This window comes from Chinchilla lanigera, unplaced genomic scaffold (genome assembly GCF_000276665.1).
Source record: "Chinchilla lanigera isolate Chin_1 unplaced genomic scaffold, ChiLan1.0 scaffold00005, whole genome shotgun sequence".
In the NCBI taxonomy this organism is placed as follows: domain Eukaryota; kingdom Metazoa; phylum Chordata; class Mammalia; order Rodentia; family Chinchillidae; genus Chinchilla; species Chinchilla lanigera.
This window is the reverse complement of record NW_004955406.1, coordinates 21,787,853-21,806,430: the sequence shown is the minus strand read 5'-3', so window position 1 is coordinate 21,806,430 and position 18,578 is coordinate 21,787,853.

Sequence of the window (18,578 nt, the reverse complement as noted above, 5' to 3'; positions counted from 1 at the left end):
GATTTATTGGTTATGTAAAGGAAGAATCCAGAGGGAGTTGCTAGCTCCAGGCTTTGCTAAATCAGGCCTCTGGCTTTCCCTCTTCCTATTAGTGCTGCCCTGTTCCCCCTCAGGGTCAGGAACAGACCCAGGATCCAGCTTTTACTCCTGTGGGAGCTGCGCAACCTTCTGGCCTCGCTGCATGCCAGTGTTCTTGTGTCCATCCATTACAAATTATGTTTCAAAAGTTTGGAAAAGCAAAGCAATGGATATAGTAAAATATCAGAACCAATTTGTGTGGGCACAGAAGATGCCTAGAAGTATAGTGAACATAGTCTCAAAATGACCAAAAAAAAAAGTGCAGGGCATGGTGGTGCACACCTGTAATCCCGGCACTTGGGAGGCTGAAGCAGGAGGATCATTGTGAGTCAGAGACCAGCCTGGGCTACAAAGTGAGCTCAAGGCCAGCCTGAACTGCAAAGTGAGCTCAAGGCCAGCCTGAACTGCATAGCGAGACCTTGTCTCAAAAACACCAAAAAAAAAAAAAAAAAAAAAAAAAGAACATAGTAAAAATACATAGAGTGAAAATGTAGTTATTCTATTTCTGGTCCAATTGCTAGGTCCATGAGCTGATTTGTACGGTGGCCGGAAATAGCACAGAAGACCTTTTCTCTGTGGCGTAGCCTGTGTTCGTGGTGGGCTTGTTACTATATATGGAACCCAAAGAGGCCAAGGGTGTGAGCTTTAAATCCTGCTGCCGGCCTGGGCAACAGGCAACATAAAGCACGCACACGTAGGTGCCCAACATGACCTTGAGCCCTGTAAATGTACCATTTACGTAATCCTCATAACCACTCAGCGATGTGTCTTATTCCCAGTCCCAGAGGGAGAAATTGAAGTTCAGAAAGGCAGGTACACTTCTCAAGGCTGCTTAGCTAGAAAAGGGCTCCATATCCGCGCGACACTAAGGCCCAATGTAAAGCACTGGCTTGTGCTGGAAAGCAGGGCTCTTTGCCCTACGTGCGCTGTCTGAAGTTCCCTGGTAACAGGACAGATGCCTCTTGCCCCCTGAAGAACCCTCAGAAAAGCCCTTTCTTGCCTGATGTGGTGGCGCACACCTGTAATCCCAGCACCTGGGAGGCTGAGGCAGGAGGATTGCTTCAAGTTCCGAGGCCAGCTCAAGGCCAGCCTGAACTGCATAGTGAATAGAAGCTCCAGCCCAAGCCTTTTCCCTCCTGGAAATCTTTCATTTCCTCCAGGATAATGACCCCTCTTCCCTTTTTCATATAATTCAGTGGGGGCTGGAGAGTTAGCTCAGTGGCACAGCGCCTGCCCGGCAAGCGTGAGGTAGTGAGTTCGATTCCTGGTACCGGAAAAAAACAAAAACAAAAACAAACAAACATAATTCAGTGGGCTTCAATACTCAGACAAAGAGCTACTATTTGATTCTTTAGAATGCATTTTTCTAATTGTGAAATACATGCAAACTGAAAAAATATTTAAAAGCAAATGTGGAAATATGCAAAGAACCACAGGAGACTTCCTAAAACTCCTGAGGTAAAACTGTTAACTTTGCCGCGCATTTTCTTTTAGTATATATAACTTCATTATGTTTTTTGTACGTGGTTATGTGGTAAATATTTTCCCATAGTTCTTGAGAGCAACAGCTGTTTTTATCTTGATCAACATTATATTTTATCTTGATTAACATGGTATTTTCAGGGCCCTACACAGTACTTGGCATACAGTAATTAGCACGTAATTAGTAATATTTAATTGTTTGACTTAATACAAATCTGTTGAATGAATGACTGACATCGTAAGTTCTTCCAACACTTTTTAAAGGCACCATAATTGTGAATATACGCAACAAAATCTAACTGTGAAATTATATTAAGATCGTGCAAAATCCGTTTTCAGAAGTTCTACCCGAGTAAGGGGCAACATGACAGAGCAGAAGGAACTGAGGTGGGAGGCGGGGGCAGGCCCTGGCTTAGCTCAGCCTCACGGTGCAGAATGACACACGCGCCATTTTGCCTCTTGACACCTCAGTGCCCTGCCCCAGGGAGTTGGTTGGACTGCTTGTGAACATTCACTTCTATTTTTATACTGTATCTTTTCTTTTTTTTGTCTTTTTGAGACAGGATCTTGCTATGCAGTTCAGGCTGGCCTTGAGCTCACTTTGTAGCCCAGGCTGGTCTCGAACTTGCAATGATCCTCCTGCCTCAGCCTCCCAGGTGCTGGCATTACAGGCATGCGCCACCTTGCCCGGCATACACTATGTCATTTTTAAAGGGTGTTGCTGTCTTTAAAAAGATACAGAATTGGTACATAAATATATTTCATAACGCTTTAGATCGTAAACGTCTCCCAAAGGCCATGCACTTGGTCCTCAGCCTGTGCCACTATTGGGCATGGTTGGAACCCCTAAAATGGTGGGGCCTGTGTGAAGGAAGTTAGTCACTGGGGAAGGGGGTGGCCCTAGCCACTTCCTCTTTTCTTTTTTCTTCCCAATTGTCACAGACCCCAAAGCAGCAGGTTCAGGCAACCATAGCCTGAAACCTCTGAAACTCAGGCAAAATAAACCTTTCCTCAATTTAAGTTGTATACCTCAGGTATTTTGCTACAGAGAAAGCTAACTTTTTTGGGGGAGGTGCTTTTTGAGACAGGGTCTTGCTATGCAGTTCAGACTGTCTTTGAGCTCACTTTGTAGCTCAGGCTGGCCTGGAACTCACAAGGATCCTCCTGCCTCAGCCTCCTGAGAGCTAGGATTAAAGGCATGTGCCACCATGCCCAGCTCATATTTTATTGTAAAATACTTAAGTAATGCAAAATTATAGAGGATAAAACATGAAATTCGTCTCTTACCACTACCTGCTCCCCATATTGCCTCTTCATAAAGATAAAAGCTGATACACTTTGATGTCCTTTTTCTTCGCTTGCATGTATATCCAAATACAGATACACAACTTAAACACACACACACAAATGGAGTCCTATTGTAGGTATTATTCTGAGAGTGACTCCCACCCCAAGGCCTCACAGTATGTCTCTGGGGCTCTTTCCAAGTCCATGTATCTAGACTGACTTAATTTTGATTATATCATTGGTCATTTATCCCTGTTTGTTTGTTTTTGGTTTTTTCCCAGTACCGGGAATCGAACTCATAACCTTGTGCTTGCCAGGCAGGCGCTGTGTCACTGAGCTAAATCCCCAGCCCCCATTTAACCTGGTTAATGAGACACAGTTAGATTCTAGTTTACACCATTACTGTAATAAACTCCTCACCCTGCAGGCACAGTGGCTGAGGATGCCCTTGGAGATCAGGCTGGCTGCATTTGACTCCTGTGACTGAACCAGTCTGCGCCTGTTTCCTCATCACTAAAATGAAGTTGCCAGGCTGTCTTTATTTTTCTTTCTGTTTCTTCCCGGCTGTCTTTAAAATTAAATTAGTCAACACAGGTAAAGTTCCTGTGTCTGGCAAATACTAAGCGCTAAATGTGATTATCATCATTATTTAATTATTCTAAGTATCCTTCGGCGTATGCACAAGCATTTCTGAGGAACTGATTCCTAGAGAGAAAACCTACAATTTTGGAAGTTTCTGCCACATCGGTCTCCTAAGAGCTTTAACAATTTCTCTTTCTCCCACCGTGGCTGAGGGCGCTGTTGTCTTGTGTTCACCGTACACTGCACTGGTTGTTGTAAATGCTATTTTGGGGGTTTGTTTGTTTTTTGGTTTGGTTTTTCTTTTTTTTTTTTTTTTTGTCTTTTTGAGACACGGTCTCACTATGCAGTTCAGGCTGGCCTTGAGCTCTCTTTGTAGCCCAGGCTGGCCTCAAACTCGCAGCGATCCTCCTGCCTCAGCCTCCTGAGTGATGGGATTACAGGCGTGCACCACCACACAGGTATCTATACTCTCCAACTTGTAGGCTACTTATTGTTATCATCCTCAGTGTCCTTTGCTATCAAGAACAGAAGGCAAAACTTGTATTCATAAAGACGAGCTTGGCCCCAGCTCTGTGCTGGGACCACTCGGTCAAAGGAGCGCGGCGGTGTCGTCCGTGGGCTTGGCATGCTCGAACACTGGGAGCAACCCTTCCGCATGGTTTCTGCAAAACGAACTGTGAATCCTGAGTTTGCCTCCAAAGCGGAAGACACAAGAGCAGAAGACAAAACTAGTATGAGGGTGCACTTCGTAAAGGCTGAAGATGAAGCGAAACACCACGCGGGAACTCAGGCCGCGCTGCAGGCTGGAGACTCCGTCCGAACTCGGCGCCGCCCCGCGGGGAGGACGCTCAGGTCCCGCCCAGCCCTTCCGAGGCGGCAGGGCTCTGCCCGAAGCTCTCTAGTGCCCTCCTCTGGCCAAAGCCCGGAGATGCACGCTTCGGAAAGCTGTTCCCGGGTCTTCCCATCCAAAGAGCTTGTGTAGAAAGTCAGAATTGAGGGAGGTGAAAGGTTCGTGTTCCAAGAGGGCCAAAAATTAAGTATTTGAAAATAAGTCGGGTGTGGTGGCGCATGTCTGTAATCCCAGCGCTGTAGGAGGAAGAGGCAGGGGGATTGCCGTGAGCTGAGGTCAGCCTGGGCCACATAAACGAGTTCAAGGCCGGCCTGTACTACACCGGGAGACCCTGTCTCAAAAAACTGACACTAAAACCCAAAAACCTCCAAAATTCTCAAAGCTTCTGATGAGCACCTTCTGGCTAATGTGAGCCTTGTTTAAATCCTTATATAGAGGAAGATGAAAGTAATAGGTTAGTAATGTTAACGACTCTCTGAAACTTATTACTCTTTATATTCGTGTGCCCTTGTATCTCAACTGTCTCCCAGAAATGACTTCCTGGTGGAAAAAACTTTACTTATAGCTGTCAGAGTCCAAGATTTTCCTCATGACACCTTAAAATCTTTCTTTCTTTGTTTTGATCTTTTTGTTGTTGTTGTTGTTCTTTTTGAGACAGGGTCTCACTATGCAGTTCAGGCTGGCCTTGAGCTCACTTTGTAGCCCAGGCTGATTTCCAACTCGCAGCAATCCTCCTGCCTCAGCCTCCTGAGTGCTGGGATTACAGGCGTGTGCCTCCACGCCCGATTTTTTTCATTTTTTTGAGACAGGGTCTTACTATATAGTCCAGGCTGGCCTGGAACACACAGCAGTCCTCCTGAGTTCTAGGATTACAGGTGTGCACCACCATACCCAGCAAGTTTTACTTTTAAAAATTGAGATGAAATGCACCCATTTAAAGTACACAATTAAATGATTTTTAGTTCTCAGAGTCAGGCACCCGATATCACAAAACTTACAGTATTTTACCATCACTGCAGAAAGAAACCCTGCCTGCCTGGACCCGTTAGTGTCAGCTCTCATTTCTCAGACTCAGCCCCTCCCCCCTTGCCCAGCCTTCAAGAAGCCTAGGCAACCACTAATCGATTTGCCATCTCTATGGACTCACCTATTCTGGGCATTGCAGCTAAACAGAGATCTATGTTAGCGGGCTTTTGTTACTGACTTCGTTCATTCAGCACATTTTCAAGGTTCATCTGTATTATACAGTGTATCAGTATTTTTACAGCCAAATATGTTGTATGACTATATTATGTTTATTAATTAATGGACATTTAGGTTACTTTTGTTTTTTGGCTATTTTTAACAATGCTGCTATATTTTTAACAATGCTGTAAGTGTTCATGTACAAGTTTTTGACTGACATATGTTATCATTTTCTTGATAATTTCACTCTTAAAATTGGTTTTCAGCCAGGCGTGGTAGTGCACGCCTGTACTCCCAGCACTTGGGAGCCTGAGGCAGGAGGATCACTGGGAGTTCGAGGCTAGCCTGAACTGCACAGTGAGACCCTTTCTCAAAAAGACAAAAAAAAATTGTTTTTCAGCTGGGCATGGTGGTGAATGCCTGTAATCCCAGCACTCGGGAGGTTGAGGCAGGAGGATCGTTGCAAGCTCAAGACCAGCCTGGGCTACAAAGTGAACTCAAGGCCAGCCTGAATTGCAGAGTGAGACCCTGTCTCAAAAAGACTGAAAAAAGGCCAGGGATATAGCTCAGCAGCACAAGCACCTGCCTGGCAAGAGCAAGGTTCTGAGTTCAATTTCCAGTACCAAAACAAAACCAAACAAAAAAACACTTAAAAAAAGAAAAAAACATTGGTGGGTTTTTTTTTTTTTTTTTTTGGTTTTTTGGTTTTTTTCTGGTACCGGGAATTGAACTCATGACCTTGCGCTTGCCAGGCAGGCGCTGTGCCTCTGAGCTAAAACCCCAGCCCCAAAAACATTGTTTTCCAATCTGTTTCCTCAAAAGGAATTCAAGCTCAGAGAGTTTTTGTTTTGCTGTTATCATCAGCACCAAATACCTTGTCAGAACAAAGTAGGTACTCAAGGTATTCCTGTAAAAAACAGTTACCTCTCTTCTGTGGATGCTCAAGCCTGCTGCAAAGGTGACCCTTCATTTTCCCATAATTCTGGTCCCAAGTTTTTATCTAACGCCATCTCAGCAGGCATGTAGGGTAAAGGCAAGGCAAAGTCTGCAGGTCATTGCTGTCTGCCCAGCACGTCGCCCACCCCAGCCCACTGGCCTCTCTACTGCTGTCAAGGAGTCCGCTTTGCTCTTGGCCTAAGTACCCCCCACCAGAAAATGAGATACCACAGAAATGCTGAGTCTGGGTGAACCTCTGAAACGTCAGGCTCAGGGGCCGGGGATATAGCTCAGCGGCACAAGCACCTGCCTGGCAAGTGCAAAGTCTTAAGTTCAATTCCTGGTACCAAAAAAAAGAAAAAAGAACAAACAAACCAAAACTGAAATGTCAGGCTCTTATCTAGGTTTTGTTTTCTTAGGTCCAGCTGTTATTCCTTAAAAGTGCTTTGTTTTTTACTTCCAAAGGAGAAAAAAAGCTCTTAAAGAGTTTTATGTCCAGGGACTGCGGGACCAAAGGAACTTCCAAGTTTACTTTTTGCTGCACAGCGAGCCAACATGAAAACAAATTTTTATCAGAAATATTTTCAGGAAAAAATGGAGTTCTAAACCAGGTATGGTAGGCACATGCTAACTCTAGCATTCAAGAGGCTGAGACAGGATTGCTGAGAATTCGAGGCCACCCTGAGCTACATGGTGAGGTCAAAGCCAGCTTGAACTATGAAGTAGGATCCTGTCTCAAAAGAGCTAAAAAAAAAAAAAAAGTTCTAAATTTTAAATAAGCCTTTGTAACTTAGATCATCTATATGTTGGGGGTGCCTGCTGTGTGTCTCAGTACCTTTCTCTGAGGGACACAGAAGCAATCTTTGTGTTTACCCACTTGGTATGACAAACAGCAAGGAGTGTGCATAAGTGCAGAAGTGGTAAATGGGATTTTTACCCACCTTATGTTCCGGGTAACTCTGTTTTGCGTATGTTTACCCAAGCATCACAGAGGGTCCAGTAGACCCACACCACTCTAGGATTTGTTAAAAAAGAAAAGTTTTCTTTTGATTTTTCTGATAGAAGTAATCCAATTCAGTACAATGACATATAAAAAATCAGATTTGCAAGTTTTGGAGGTCAAAAGTGAATCATCAGATTACTCATGCATGGATGACAATGATGATCCATTATGATAAAATATATCCTCTCACCACAGAAGGGTGGTGTGGGTGGGTGATGATGATGACTCTGACAATGGCCATGGGAGCCAAAGTTCCTGTGACAGTGAAATGGGGCAAGAATGGACTGAAACAGACACAGGGCATGCAGACCTCCTTGATTCAGATGATGAAGAAAATAGCAATGTGAGTATATATTTGACTAGGTGAAATGTTGTGAAATGGCCACATAAGCAAATGGAAAAATCCAGTGTTAGGACTAGGTCTGAAAACATAGTAAGGGTGAAAGGTATTGGACAGAATGCTAGCACTGCCATGCAATATTTAAAATTGTAACAGACGAAATGCTACAAGATGCTGTGATATATACCAAGCTGAACTGCAATTAAACATTCTGTGTGCACCACTAGCTGTATTCAAAAATGTACTTATTTATGACACCTGGCTGAACTGAAAGCATTTATAGGTCTGCCTGACTTAGCACAGATTTTTTTTTTATTATTTTAAAGAGAGTAGTAAAAAAAAAAAAAAAAAAGAACAATAGCAGCATACCAACACCACAAACATAAAATAAGACAAGAACATCAAAAGTGATGCCCTTGTAGATGCGAAGACTTATTATGGAGCCAGGGGTATAGCTCAGTGGCACAGCGCCTGCCTGGTAAGTGTGAGATCATGAGTTTGATTCCCAATATGAAGAAGAGGAGGAGGAGAAGGAGGAGGAGAAGAGGAAAGGAGGGAAGAAGAAGAAAGAAGAAAAAGATGACTTACTGTGCTTTCAATTTAGACGTTTATCTAGAACTCAGTCCCTATTCATGTAAAATAAACTCAATGACGTTGTGCACAGACTTGTTGCTCCCATCTCCCAAACTAATTGGATGTGATATTCAACAACAGGTCTACTGGCTTCCGACTGAAGTTGCATTTGCTAACAGAGCACAAGTTGAGCAGCTCACGAACTCTATATATGCAGGAGCAAAGCAGAAATTCCAAATGGAATGTTGAAAGTTCAAAACAGAGAATTGCACAGTACAATCTTTGGATTTCAGGAAGATGTAACATTGGCCTTGTTTATGGCAAAGAAAAGGAAACTGGTCCTGCGGACGTCAACATTGCGAATGATGGAAACACTGGTGGGGAAACCGTCACAGGACAGAAGCCTGAGATGGAAACTTTTACAACAAAACCAAAAGATGGAGCAGCTGTTGTTGATATGATACCACTCAAAACACAAAGCGTTGGCCAATGGTTGTGTTTTACTCTTAAACATGTGAGTCATAAACAGTTTGATAGTTTACAAAGAAAATAACAAGTGCAAAATATCACAGAGAACTTTTCTTAGAGGATTGGAACTGGAGCTCATAAGAGATCATTTACAGCAGAGGGAAAACAAAATGTTTCTGCCCAGGGATCTACACAAAAAAATTGTGGAGCACACTGGAGAGCTGACAGGTGAACAGGCTGGTGCAGCATCATGAAGACCTACTAGGACAAGAGAAACACAAAAAAGATGTCAACTGTGCCGTACAAGGAAGTACAGGAAAACAAAACATGTGCTGTAAGTGTGATACTTGTGTATGGAACAGCAGTTAGTTGTCATGTGTGAAGACTGCCTTAGGATTGACAGTTGAAGCAAAGCTTATTTCTTAGTTGTATTGGTTTTGTAAGCAAGAAAAGAGCTGATGTGAAAATGTTGATGTCTTTTCTAAGCACTCTTTAAAGACTTTAATACTTTATTTTATTGATATTTTTGTTCCTATTAACTACACATTGTACAACATAGTAAGAACCTCCTGACAAAACAGCAAGACCACTGCGATGTCAAGTATGTCCTTCAAAAAGGCCAGGAAAGCAAAAGACATGCACTGTCAGTGTAAGCAATGAATGTGCGTGGAAAGTGCTATTGTCATGTGTGCAGACTGCCTTAGGTGTGATAACCGAAGCAAAGGTTTTTTATTCTCTTTTTGATACAGGGTCTTGCTGTGCAGTTCCCGCTGGCCTTGGACTCACTTTGTATCCCAGGCTGGTCTCAAACTTGCAGCAATCCTCCTGCCTCAGCCGCCTGAGTGCTGGGAAAAGATTATTTTTTGTAGAGTGCTGTTGGTATTTTCATTGTCGTTCTTTTTTTTTTTTTTTTTTTTTTTTTTTTTTTGTCTTTTTGAGACAGGGTCTTGCTATGCAGTTCAGACTAGCTTTGAGCTCACTTTGTAGCCTAGGCTGGCCTCGAACTTGCAATGATCCTCCTTCCTCAGCCTCCCGCATGCTGGGATTACAGGTGTGCGCCACCATGCCCGGCCATTGTAGTTCATATAGGAATTTATTTCTGATGTATTTTAGATTTGTACATCAAAAACCAGTTGATGTAAAAAAATTCTGATGCTTTTTTATAACCATTCAATAAATATTAAAAACTCAGTATGTTTGTGAGCGTTTTTCATTATATATTCAGTTTAATATGACAAAACTCACAAAATTAAATTAATAATTCATCAATAGAACTATTCTAAAGAATGACATAATTAATCTTTTTTTTGTCTTTTTTATTTATTTATTTTTTGAGACAGGGTCTTGCTATGCAGTTGAGGCTGGGCTTGAGCTCACTTTGTAGCCCAGGCTGGTCTTGAACTTCCAATGCTCCTCCTGCCTCAGCCTCCTGAGTGCTGGGATTACAGGTATGTGCCACCACACCCAGCTCAACATAATTAATTCTTATGCTCCAATTAAAACTCTCAGTAGTTAGATGCCAAGCACTGTGTTAAGCACCAGAGGTGAACAATGTAAATGTCATTGTCCTTGCACTTGAAGTGTTTCTGCTGTAACATGATGCTATGCAGAAAATACTGAGAATTTGGACAAAGGAAAGGTGAGTTTTGATTAGAGCCATGTACTACAACCTGGCCTTGCAGAATCCGGATGTGGGAGACAAACAGGTGGACCATGCTGGGGGGAAAAACATGAGCAAGCTAGGGCAGTGGCCACGGGTCAGATCCCTGAGAACAAGAAATAAAGATGCCCATCACCTTAGAATTCTCAAATTGAATTCAGCCATAGGAATGTATCCTGTTCAGGGTTCTTGTGAGACACAAGACCAGAGCAGAGGTTTTGGCCACAAAACCCAAAGGGGAAATTAGCCCCTTGGTATGTGGGTCTCATTGCTGTTGTTGCTCTTTAGCAGGTCGGAGCCCCAGAGCCCACACATACATGCAGCAGCCTGCCCTTTCCTGGCATTCAACTAGCAAGCTTATGCATCTTGCACCTTAGGCAAGGAGGAGCCGATTCAAGGAAAATCTCCGAGGAGGAAGAGGGGATGCGAAGTGCCCCACCCCGCACCACAAGATATAGAGCAGACATGGCATCATTTACCACCCAGCCCTGGATCATTACAATCACTAATAAGAGATGAGAACTGTTCTAACTGCTATAAGAAATCAGGGGCTCCATTTAATCAATGTTACCCTAGCAACTATACTTTTTTTTTTTTTGTCTTTTTGAGACAAGGTCTCACTATGCAATTCAGGCTGGTCTTGAGCTCACTTTGTAGCCCAGGCTGGCCTCCAACTCACAATGATCCTGATCCTCCTGCCTCAGCCTCCTGAGTGCTGGGATTACAAGTGCATACTATCTCACCCGGTTAGTGACTATACTTGTGTACTTATTGGTTGACCATAGTTTCATCCTACCTCACACCCATCCTGTGATTTGCCATTGGATCAATATTACCTAAGTGACTATACTCGTAATCTTATTGATTGATTATAGTTCTGTCGCACCTTAAGCCCTCCTCACTTCTTGGCTTTGCTCAATAAACACCCTTAAGAAGCAGGGTTGATGGGCAACCCAAGTTCCAGCCCACTTCTGCCCCTCTCAGATAGAAGCTTTCTTTCTCTCAATAAATTCTTCCTACTCTTAAAAAAAAAAAAGCAGGGGCTGATAGGGTGCTTATCAGGGGTCACATGCTACACAGTGAGGGTCCATAATTTCAGTACCACATCTCTGTGATTTAAGTCTCATTTTACAAACAAGCCGGGAGGGGGGAGACCTTACAAGGCCAGCCTAGGCTACATAGTGAGTTCAAGGCCAGCCTAAACTGCACAGCAAGACCCTGTCTCAAAAACTCAAAATAACAAAACAAAACAAAAAGATTTTAGAGGGCCAGGGATATAGCTCAGTGGCACAAACACCTGCTTGCCAAGTGTAAGGTCCTGAGTTCGATTCCCAGTACCAAAAAAAAATTTTTTTAAAAGAAAAATTTTAGAGAGGAGAAACTTTACTGTTACTTCATAGCCAAGCCACTGATCCCAGGCAGGCAGGCCACACCCCATGCTCTTCTTGATCATTCATTATACAGTTTCAGCAAAGAAATGTGCTGAGAAAGAGTGCAAGAGGGAAAGAAAGTTAAAGACATAAGTCCAATGAGACCAAACATAAGGACATTCAGAAGTTTCAGGGCCTTTGCAAGTATCCATTCCTCAGCTGCCTGAGTCCCAGTGTAACAGACAGGGTAACTAACATTGTAGACTAGTACAGCTGTCTAAGTTTTTGTACATATCCAGAGCTAAGATGGATTGGATTCCAGACAATCACTGCAAAGGCTAGAACACACCCTGGCTAGTAGGCCAGTGGCCCAGATGCTCAGGTAAGTCCGCAGTTAAGTCCACTCTCAAAAGAGTTCTATTTCCTATCCCAGGTCTGATAACCACGTATAGTGACACGCTGCCCAAATCTCCCTTATAGAACTGCGATGTCAACCTTCCCAGTTGCTGGGAGTGTTGGTGGCTATAGACTCATAAGTCTCTCTCATTTAATATTTATTTATTTATTTAACAGACAGGGTCTTACAGTGTAGTTCAGGCTGGCCTTGAACTCGTCCTGCCTCAGCCTCCTGAGTGCTGGGATTACAGGCATGAGCCACGTCAGTCTTTCTGCAAGCTGCTTTTGACCACCAGGAGCTGCCACAACCAAGGTCATGCATCCTCTTTGTGGACAGCCTACATCTACCAACTGGCAGGTGTAGAGATGTAAAAGCCCACCTCCTGGCTTAACGTAGGACAACTCTGAAGGGCCGCCACAACCCAGAGTTCCCAGTAAGTATAGCTGGGGACTCTGTCACCAATGCTTCACATTTATAAATAACTTAAGTAACTCTCTTTGCCTGTTCTTACTTCTTTCCTTCCCTTACACATTATTCTCAAAAGCCCTCTCCCAAATTCTCATTTCGCAAATCACCGTTTCAGACTCTGTCTCCCAGGAAAGCCACCCTCAGGCAGTTGGCCTGGAAGCAAACTCTGGGATGATATTCTGGAGCTGGGCCACCTGCCGCACAGGGCATGGGAGCAGATCATTGGTAAGGACGACACAGGCAGTGCAAGTGGAGCTGTTCAGATCTTCATCATCGGAGAGAGGGGAGAGAATGGACTGGGGGCGTGATGTCTCGGAAGTCTGCACAGGTTAGTGAAAGTAGTAATTACTGTCAGGGCTGTGGAATCAAACGGCTCTTGCGTGGTCTTAGCGATCTATTGGCAAAGGACAAGGAAGGCTGAGTCAGTCAATTAAGCGCTTAGGGGAAGTGTGAAAGCCAGAGGCCTCTATTGTAGCACAGAAAAGGATTCACTTTCTGCTGACTGGGGAGAAAAAAACTGACTTCTAGGTTTTTCTAAGGTGAACAAGAGTTTCAGAGCCAGTTGAGTTTTTGGCTGTAGCAGGCCTGCTCTACCAAAGTGGGATTCTGTTTGCAAGGAGTGAAATCCTGAGGCGGGCTGAGGACATACTGGTTGACGGGTGCCAAAATACTGAATCTCCAGATTCCCCTGGAGCCCCCTGAGCGCCTTCCTGCCACCACTCCCCCAACGCCCCCAGGCTGTATTGGTTGATACGTTGTGTCCACCTGAAGTCTAGAAGCTTAACTAAGTAACTCAGCAGTTCTACATCCTGGGGCGTAGAGGACCTGCCCTTACCTCTGGGATGTTGCTTACTGTGTCAATTTGCGAAGTTTAGAAGTTTAAATAAGTGATTCAGTAGGGGGCCAGGGTCCTTACTTCGAATTTTTTTTTTTCCCCCAGGGGCTTTCCTTTATAAACATCCTGAGCCTGTGCAAGAGGGGAGCACAAACTGGGCATGGCGGCTCACACCTGTAATCCCAGCACTTGGGAGGCTGAGGCAGGAGGATCATTGTAAGTTTGAGACCAGCTTGGGCTACAAAGAGCTCAAGGCCAGCCTGAACTGTATAGCGAGACCCTGTCTCAAAAAGACAAAAAAAAAAAAGGGGAACACAGAGATGGTGTGGGTGTAAAGCCCCCCCACCCCCCAGCCTGCGCCGCAGGTAGGCTGCTTACAATCAAAGGGAAATGAGAAAGGACTGATTGCTGGTTCTTCCCAAGAGCTCCAGTGTTTGCCTTCAGCTTGGTCATCTCCTGGCTTCTGGTGCAGACTGTTTGGCTTCTACCTGGGACTCTTCAGCCTTCTGGTGTAGGCTCTCCAGCCTTCGTCGTAGATTCTTTAGAGTTCTGTCTCAGACCCATCGGCCTGATACGGATGTGCAGGGACACTGCAGTGAGCTCCAGGCCTTGGACTGGACCCTCTGGCATGCAGACACCCTCTGCACGCTTCCTCATCCTCTGCAGCTGACCATGCTGAGCCAATCTTGTAATTCCTTATACATTATATTATGTATCTTCTGTTATTTCTGTTTCTCAGTAAACCCTGACTGATACACCCCCACAACTGGCCAGTCTCCCTTGCTTTAAGATATCTCCGTGTCTGCCTCTGTGGGCAGTGCTCCTGAGGGGGAGCCCTTTACTCCAGCTGCCCAATAAAGGGGTTCAGATACCACATAGCCAGCATGGAAGCGGAAGGGGTGGACTGGCCCAGAGAGGAGAGGACACAACACTAAGAAGGGGCTGGAATGGCCTGGCTGGAGCTGGGGACAGCTGTGTGGGGTGGGTGCTGAGAGCACTGCAGCAGGGAGGGGCACATCGACTCTATGGTTTTGTCCAGCGTGGACCAGGGCGAGTTTATCAGTATGGCTAGGTTCCGCGTAGTAACATACTGCACATCCGTAACCCTCTGTGGTACACCTTTTGCGTATCTCGCCAACCTGAATTTGTGCTCCAATTTGTTCTCTGTATTTCGGTCATGCCAACCCGCATACCTAGGTCACGTTTTTTAACCCTTCTGTAAAACCCCCAGTGGCTCCCTCCGCCTGGAATATTTACCCTCCTCCATCTTGCAGTTGTGTGCCGTGCCGATTGCCCACTTCTCTTTCAAAACTCAACCTGGATGGGAATTTAATCTGCTAATGGCGGGAAAACTAATTATTTTAGGAAAACAACTTGGCAATATGGAGAGCCTTAAACATGTAAAGCATTGTGAATCAGACTCGAATCAAAAATATACAGCATTTTGTTTTGTTTTGTTTTTTTGGTTTTTCTCCGGTACCGGGAACCGAACTCACGACCTTGCGCTTGCCAGGCAGGCGCTTTTGCCGCTGAGCTAAATCCCCAGCCCCCTATACAGCATTTTGAATCAAATTTCCCCCAAGGGAAAAATCTGAACGATAGGCACAAACCTGAGCACAACAATATCCAAAGCAGCATATTTATTATTTAAAAAATTACCGTAACCTTGGGCTGAGGATGTAAATCAGTGGTAGCGTGCTTGCCTAGCATGTGCAAAGCTCAGGTTCAATACTCAGCACTGAAAAAAACAGAACAGAACAAAATTAATGCAACTCAAATATCTGGAAAGGGGCTGGGGATTTAGCTCAGCGGCACAGCAACTGCCTGGCAAGTGCAACATTGTGAGTTCGATTCCCGGTACCAGAAAAAAACAAACAAACAAACAAAAACCAAACATCTGGAAATACAGGGATACGCAAATTACATGCTTACAAAGAAACTGCACATAGCCATTGAAGATTATGTTTAAATAATTTATAATATAAACATGCTTACAACACACTAAATTTAAAAAATTTTAAATTTACTATAACCTAACTTTGTAATAATGGGACAGGAAAAACACTGAAAGAAAATAACCAGAGTCTCACAATAGATATCACGGAGCACTGGCACTAGAGCTGATTTAAATTTCCATTTTCCTTATGCTTTTCTGTTTTGCCCAAACTGGTTCAAGGTATGGGCATTGATTCCTTTTTTTTTTTTTTTTTTTAGTAGTAGTGGGGACCAGCGAGCTACACCCCCAGTTCTTATGTTTATTTTAAAAATAAGGTCTTACTAAATTGCCAGGTTGGATACACTCATTTATTTATTTTGGTACCCGGAGACAAACTTATCACCTCAGGCTTGCCAGGCAAGTGCTTATGCTGCTGAGCTATATCCCCGGCCTACCAGGTTGGATTTAAACTTGGGGTCTCCCTGTCTCAGCCTTCCCAGTGCTAGAGAATGTGCCACCACGCCTGGCATTCATTTAATGAAATATAAGTTGTTTTTTGTTTTGTTTTGTTTTTTTTGTCGTTTTGAGACAGAGTCTCACTATGCAGTTCAGGCTGGCCTTGAGCTCACTTTGTAGCACACGCTGGTCTCTAGCAATGATCCTCCTGCCTCAGCCTGCTGAGTGCTGGGATTACAGGCATGCACCACCATGCCCAGCTGATAAAAGTTATTTTTTAGAAGACTGGAGCTAAGTACCATTTCTTCTGAGACAAAGGCTATTCTTCTTCCACAGTGTAGATTCAAAATCTGTATTTATAAATTATAACCATAGTCCTTACCAAATACGGTCGTTCACTGACCATCTACACTTTTCACCAGGACTAAGAAGTCAGAGATTTAATCTTTTGTTGTTGTTGTTGTTGTTTTTGGTTTTGTTTTTTTTTCCGGTACCGGTAATTGAACTCACGACCTTGCACTTGCCAGGCAGGCGCTGTGCCACGGAGCTAAATCCCCAGCCCCCAGAGATTTAATCTTTTACTTCCATGACTTTGACATCCATGCAATGCCAGGTACACAGCAGGTTCCTAACAAATATGTGCTTGCTTCTGGGGGAAATGAGGCTGCTTTTTAAGTTTTGGGCCAGGACAGGTGATTTTATGAGTCTGAACCTAAGAATTAAAAAAAATCCATTATCTATTAAAAGTAAACTTTTTTGCAGGCCGGGTGTGGTGGTGCACACCTGTAATCCCAACATTCAGGAGGCTGAGGCAGGAGGATCGTTGAGTTCGAGACTAGCCTCGGCTACAAAGTGAGCTCAAGGCCAGTCTGAAATGCATAGTGAGACCCTGTCTCAAAAAGACAAAAAAACAAAAAACCAACAAACTTTCGTGGAAGAAAGAGAGTAACAGACACTACTTTGGGTCAGTGAAACCTATATAGTTAGGTTATCATTTTAAAAAGTCCAAGGGGCCAGGGATATAGCTCAGTGGCATAAGCACCTGCCTGGCAGCACAAGGTCGAGTTCAATTCCCAGTGCCAAAAAAAAAGTCCAGAATTCCTGACAGAAGGAATAAGTGTAGAGCAAACACATGATGCATGCTACAATTACTCCCTGAACTATTATTTCATCATACTGTTTTCCTAAAAATGAACTCAGGGTTTAACACAGTGTCCTTCCGGATGAGCATGAAGGAAGCCAGGTGTTTCCCTGTCCTCTCTCTGGGGAGCTCGGCTGTAAACACACATTTTTCCAGTTGGCTCAGTGACGATGACGACAATGTACACAGTTAAGAAAACGCCAAAGATGAGTGGTCTCCGTTGTTCTCCAAAGTGTGCTATCTCGAGCAGGATTTTAATGTGAAAATGTTCCCGATGTGCACACATTACTCCTCCCTGGAAACCTGTGTCCTCCCACAGCACCATAATGTAGGGGCTATTTTACATGTAATGAAAATGTTTCTAAAGCTGTTCAAGGGCGAGACGGGGAAACACAGTTGATCCTCATAATTACAGAGCTACAAACATAAATGAGCCATGGCGCTCCTGCAGCCATGTTCGAGATACATGCAATTTAGTCAGACAGTTTTGTTTTTCTTACTTTTAAGTCCCAGAGAGTTATCACCTCAAGGACACCGCAGACACCTCAGACACCGACTGATTCTCCACCCACCCATGTTATACGATAGTAACCCCAATTAGCTCAGGTACAATAAGTCTGCCTGACAACACTGGACCCAAACTATGTAACCAATTACAAAGTATCCTTTTATCGTCTTTTGTACTTCCTTCTTGTTTGTTTGTTTGTCTGTCTTTTTGAGTCAGAGTCTCACTATGCAGTTCAGACTGCCCTTGAGCTCACTTTGTAGCCCAGGCTGGTCTTGAACTCACAAAGATCCCCCTGCCTCAGCCTCCCCCCTGCGTCAGCCTCCCAAGTGCTGGGATTACAGGCGTGCGGCACCACGCCCGGTTTTGTACTTCTGAAAATCTACATAAACGACTACCTTTAACAAAGGGCTGGTGATTTGCACATCAATGTCCCCTAGGGGGACGGAAATAGTTTAGCAGACTCAGTGCTTGCCTGGCAAGCTCTAGGTACTGAATTCGATTCCAATTCCCGGCAACCCCTCCCCGCTAAACAAGAACAACAAAAAAGCTCCACTCGGGATTTTGAGCCCAAGGCAGACTGTCACAAACCCACATCCTTAGGAAAAGTGTGCGCCTTGTTTAAAACGTTAAGGGAGGAGCCAGGCATGGTGGTGCGCAGTAATCCTAAGAGGCTGAGGCAGGAGGATCACTACATAGTTCAAAGCCAGCCTGAGCTGCACAGTGAGACCCTGTCTCAACCAAAATTAACTAATTGAAAAACCAAAATGTAAAGGAAACAGGAAGAGGGGGGAAAACCCCTAGGTGGCTGGATTTGTCACTTACAACCTTTTCCAGTAACATTCAGAGGGGCTCGCTGGTGATCACTTCCCAGGAGAAACACTTCCAGGAGGCCTTTGAGCGGCTCTCGCCGTCTCGCGCCCCCGACCGCTCCGGGTACCCAGGGCAACGCCCTGCGGGCAGGAACTCTGGCGGGCGGGGCCCGCGCGCACGACGTGGACGCGCACGACCCCCGCCCGCCCAGGG